General features: G+C 46.4%; 1 pseudogene; it reads right to left on the bottom strand.

Annotated features, from left to right (window-relative positions):
- Nucleotides 1-1,907: 1,907 nt before the first annotated feature.
- On the bottom strand, nucleotides 1,908-2,684 carry LOC149361794 (uncharacterized; annotated as a pseudogene).
- Nucleotides 2,685-5,560: the final 2,876 nt, after the last annotated feature.

Genomic DNA, 5,560 nt, shown 5'->3' with positions numbered 1-5,560 from the left:
GGACTCATCGGCTGCACATAGAAAGGCCACAGAAGACCAACTAATTCTTCTTATTGTATAACTGTTAGTTATTTGGCTTATGTTTCAATTTAAAACGGGAAATTTTCAATGAACAAAAGGGGGCAGTATCAAGCAGTTTCCTTTGCTCTATACCAAACTATTCATCCAGCAGTTGCGTGAGCAACGTTTAGTGAATAAACGTTTATCAATGTGTCTCAAAGGACCATACACGCCCTTCTAAAAGCCTGCTGTGCGTTCCATGCAGATGTAAATTTCTGATGAAGAAAAAGAGTTCTCTTGTATACTGGAGAACCATTTGCATTACTCACGTTATGCCTATCGGTGTCCGGCATCCGTTCGCCGCTCATGTACCGTACAGGCAGCCATCCGTTTCCAATCGTTGCATGTCAGGCGTCTTCCTTTATCGGGCGGAAAAAGAAAGGAATCACTCTGATAGCCGCCCAGTAGTTGCGACCCACAACTCCCCGTCGTTCTCGACTGGTAAGCTTTTGCGTGGCTGCAGCTATGAAGAGTTTTCCGTCAAGTGCCGCCCGTAGCCTTGGCAGTGTCCGCCCTACCAGAAATGGCGCGCAGAACGCAGATAGCAAACACATATAAGTGCGGTGTTTCATACCAGCTGCGAACCCCACGTGCGTAGTTACTACGTTTGCCGGTGCTGTTATTGTTCAACACCGAGCTTCACATCGCTTCCATCTTTACCTCCACCGTCATCTCTACTCTTTCTTCTCTTTCCCTTTTCTTCCATTGCAGAACAATAGGCCACTGGACACGCGGGCCTGAGACCGGTCTTCGTTTAGCGACAAGCTTGGAAATCCTCCACATTTCTGATTATTTGAGCGAAGATGCCAGGATAAGTAGTGCGGTTTCTAAATCTTTCTTCACTATGACCTATCAACAACAGGAAAGTGAGCAGTTAAATGCTTGCATATATTGATGCATCTACACATACATTCGTCTGTCTGGAACCTTTGCCACATAATTAGCGTCTGATAGTTTCTGCAAAACTTCCTCTGGACCATACCATTGAACTTCTAGCTTGTTTTTTCTCAATGGCCGGAGTATCATCACACGATCGCTCGCGGTGAAAGATTGAAGGCGGGCGTTTTTGTCGTAATTGACCTTGGCGGCCTCCTGGGCAGCTTTCATATTTTGGTTTACTAACTCCCTTGTATCATTAAGGCGGTCAAGTAGCTGAAGCACGTACTCAACCACTCTCTGGTTCTGTCCTGTCTCTTCACAGATTTCTCCCAGCATTCGGAGGAGAGAGCGGAGGGTTCTTCCGTACACAAGTTCTGCTGGGGTTGACCCCAAGGCTTCGTAGGGGACTGTTCGTAAAGCGAACCGTGTGGCCGGCAGACTGTCCTCCCAGTCGTCTTTGTGCTCGTAATAAAGACCACGTAACACCCAATTCAGCACCGAATGTCATTTTTCTACACTGTTAGACTGAGGATGATACACACAGCTGTGTAGCAGTTTTACTACGCACCTTTCTAGGAACGCGGTCGATAAAGGGCTTGTGAAGACTGTCGCCTGATAATCTTGGAGTTCGCCTGGACATCCTCTTCGCGCGAACACCGACAAAAGAGTGTCAACTATTTCTGCGTAGCTCAAATCCTTCAACAGAACTGCTTCGAGAAATTTTGTGGCGGGACAAAGTATAGCGAGCACGTACTTATAGCCTGACTTTGTTTTGGGCGACGGGCCTACTCTTTCTATTACAAGCCGGCGGAAAGGTTCCGAGATCAGTGGCACAATTTTTGGTGGAGCCTTCCATGTCTCTCCCGGCTTGCCCACGCGCTAACAGGCATCAGACGATTTCATGTAGCGTTCTGCATCTTTGAAACATCTTGGTTAGTAATATTCCATTCCTTTGTGTTCCATTCCAGCTACTCCTTTGTTTTATTGATTCAGAGATGTGCTGACCAGCAATTCCCGTGGCAGAGACTCAGAATATCCGCTCTGTACCTTTCAGGCACGACCAACTGATCAAATGTTTTGCCTTTTCTGGCCTCGTAGTGTCGGTAAAGTAAGCCTCCTTTTTCTTGCACCGTTATGTTGCGTCTCGCGATGCCCTCTTTGGCTCTAAGACGCAATCTTTCCAACGTGGGGTCCTGCTTTTGTTCTTTTATTAGGGACTCCCTGTTCACCTGCAGAAGGCGATCAAAGTTAGGCGAAGGTGGGGATAAGACTGGCCATTCAGCCTTCTCTGCCTCATTTACAGACGCAGTGATAGAAGCCTCTGGTCGCTCATCTGCTGGGTCATCCGTCTGCCTTTTATACCCTGTTGGCTCTTCACCCTCCTCATTGGTTTCCAACGGTAGGTTGGCTGGTGCATCTCTAGCTACCAGAGGTTCGAGAATTTAACTCAATTTAGATGCGAGCTGCAGACTTTTAGACCTTTTCAAATCTTGTACCACACCACTTCCGAGTTTCTCGCCTCTGTCGCGTAGCAATTGGTCTCATCAATTCGAGAAAAGGTACGGGAATTGAATTTTCTCGGCCTTCGAAACTGAGGCCCCAGTTAACAGCTCTACAAACGGTCCGCAAATCCTCTCTCTAGCCATCGGCAGGCATCCGTTGTGTTCTTCTACCGCCTGTCTCATCCTCCTGACTTCCCACGTGAAATCGTCCTGTGTAACGCAGGACGGATGGACAACGTCCATTGTCACAGTGCTATCACGAAGCACTTGGAAAGGTTTCCCGTTAACCTAGAATTCGTGCAAGTATGGCCTAAGGAGCTCTAGATTCTCGTCCCTATCATCGATGCACGAGAAAACCAAACGCTGCTTCGATTATTTGGCTGCAAAGTGCCCGAAACCATTGCAGTTGTAGCAACCAAGTGGCGGCTTTGTCAGCTCCCTCTCTCTTTGACTGTTCTTTCTGCTTTTCTGGCGCTCTATTTGACGCTTCCGATTGCACAGAACTTCTAGCACGCCGCTTCTTTCTGATAGGCCCTTGATCTCGCATCGCGTTTCAAGCATGTGACGCCCCCTGTTCAGTGCTCAACCTTCTGCGCGAAACGTACTCCTCTGCCAGCTCAGCGGCTCTTTCAACTGTGTCGACCTTTTCCCTGTCTTGAACTGCTTGGGGAATACTTCCGTAAAATTGCTCAATGCAAAACACTCGATGATTTTGTCTATCTGCTTGGTGAATACTTCTGTAAAATTGCTCAAGGCAAAAACACTCGATGATTTTGTCTCGGCTTCCGTTGACCTCCTCTCCTTTTAGCCACCCTAGCAGGTTAGTCTTAAGGCCATACACGCAATCCGGGTAGCCCTCGAAATCGTTCTTCATTGTGGTCTAGAAGCGCTGTCGTAAATCTTGGGCTGAAAGTCTTCATCTTTTCAGCAGGCTCCGTCTTTCGTGTAAGTCTCGCTATGACTTCAGCTACTTCACATGGCAAGAGGATCAGAAGCCGTTGTAGCCACGTCCTGCGAGCAAAGTTCTCCCTTTCACAAGTTCTCTCAAAATTGGCCAGGTACAGTCCTATATCCCGATCGATCTCGCACGAATGCATGTATCTGTTCATTCGATACGATTCTGCATCGCTTGCTCTTTCAGATGTTCCGGCTCTCGCACAAACGCCATCTTTTTGCATTTCGTTTTCAAGCTGTAATCCTTTTAGTTCCCTTTCGGCCTTTTCAGCTTCCCACTTTTGCCGTTACTTCTCTTTTTCCCACTCCCGATCAGCTTCCCCCTTACGCGCTTTTTCCTCCTGGTCGGCTTTACGCGCTTTTTACTCCTGATCGGCTTTCTCTTTAACCTCCCCGTACCAAGTTCCATGTCCATGTATCTGCAAGCTGATCATTATTCCTAACGTGTTTAAGAATCATTTTGCACAGTTCAATTTTGGTTATTTTATTCGGCACTGCTACAGACAGCTCCTCGCAGTCTAACTCACTGCATCTTTTCTTTACGATAAGTCACGCCAGGTACTAATTCTTCTCAGCCCAATGTTCTCCGATCTTAACGCCCAAATCTATGTAGAAAGTGATTCGTGTGGGCTGTTTCAAATCGTAAGCTGTGATTGAGAATTTATACACTTTTGTTGAGTGATAATGGGGTTCAAAAGAGTGAGGCGGACAGAGGTTCATGCAATAAAGCATTGAATTATTTAATTTCACTGAGACCGCATTTCTTCGCTCATTCTGTCTTGCATGTATTTTAAAAGACGGCTGATTTTACACCTTGATAAAGGCAGGTCAGAAGTTGAAGCATTAGCATGAGCTTGCCTGGCCACCCCATCTGCTTTTGTGCTTCCTTTGAAAAAGCAATGCCCAGGTATCCATCTAAATACTGCTAAATGCAGTGTATTTGATGGTTTTGAGAGTTCCATAAGTGTTTCGTAAACCAAACGTGTCGTCCATGCCGCTGAACTAAGGCTGTCCAGGGATTCTATAGCAGCCTGCGAGTCGCTGAACATCACCCACTTACGTGGAGCTTCTACAGGTAGTGTGAACAGTCGTGTCAAAGAAATTGCATACATCTCAGCGGTCGTTGACACTCCTGCGTGAGCCGGTTTAAATGCTCGTCGTTCATTCAGCTCGGGAAATACGAATGAAGATGTCGATGAATATTTAAGATTTCATCCATCAGATAGACTTGAATGTGACCTGAATAAAGAATATATAATTGGCCCATGGGTAATTCGTTAGCAGCAATTACCAGCTTGTCGCGTTTTCTATTTATCCCGCAGGCAGACAACTGGATCTGAGTGGTCAACACAAGCCATGCAGAGGGCCTCATATCTTTCGTCCAATGCTCATAATTTCGAAGATGCTGTCAGTGTTCTACAAATACTTGACGAGTTTCGTTTACATGAAGATCATGTAACGCAGGAACTAGCGGGTGGTGTTCATGTTGAGACATTTGACGGAATATGTGCAGGCAAGTCTGAGTTGCTCGCAACACATGATATGGAGGTTGCATTGCATGTGCAATAACCAGAGATCTAGCAGTCACTTGTGGCACACCCAAACATCAGTTCATCGCATCAGACCACGTGAACGTGTAACAATTTATTATTCATTGCATCCTATTTCATTCAGATTCGCCAAAGGCATCCGGGCCCATTCAGGCGCAGTGCACTATTGGCGAGCGGGGTGTGACCTCGCTTGTACGTGGTAATAAATTCCTTATACATATTTAAGCAAATACGCGGTTCCCAGCCCATCGAGGATCGCACAATGTGCCTATAATTTTCCAGTATGAGCAGGTTTTTTTTACGTTATGGCTGATTGCTATGCTAACAAAAGCTAGATTTGAATTTGCCAAAATGACCAGGCAGCATGCTTTGCTTCTCAGCTGTAAAGTGGAGCAATAATGCCACACCCCAAGCTCCAAGTCTCTGTAAGGTAATGCGAAACATTATCTTCTTCTTTCAAGACATCTTGATCTTTGGGGAAGCCGTACGGGCTACAACATCACAGTGACAACCAAACCATGCTGCCAGGTTACTTTCGACGCAATAGCATTACATGGAATTAAAAAGAAGAAACACGGACACACGAAGAAACGACAGACAGACGAGCGCTCGTGG

The sequence above is a fragment of the Amblyomma mixtum genome, chromosome 2, assembly GCF_055824585.1.
Source record: "Amblyomma mixtum isolate Tamu chromosome 2, ASM5582458v1, whole genome shotgun sequence".
Classification (NCBI taxonomy): Eukaryota; Metazoa; Arthropoda; class Arachnida; order Ixodida; family Ixodidae; genus Amblyomma; species Amblyomma mixtum.
This window is presented reverse-complemented; position numbering and strand designations above follow the sequence as displayed.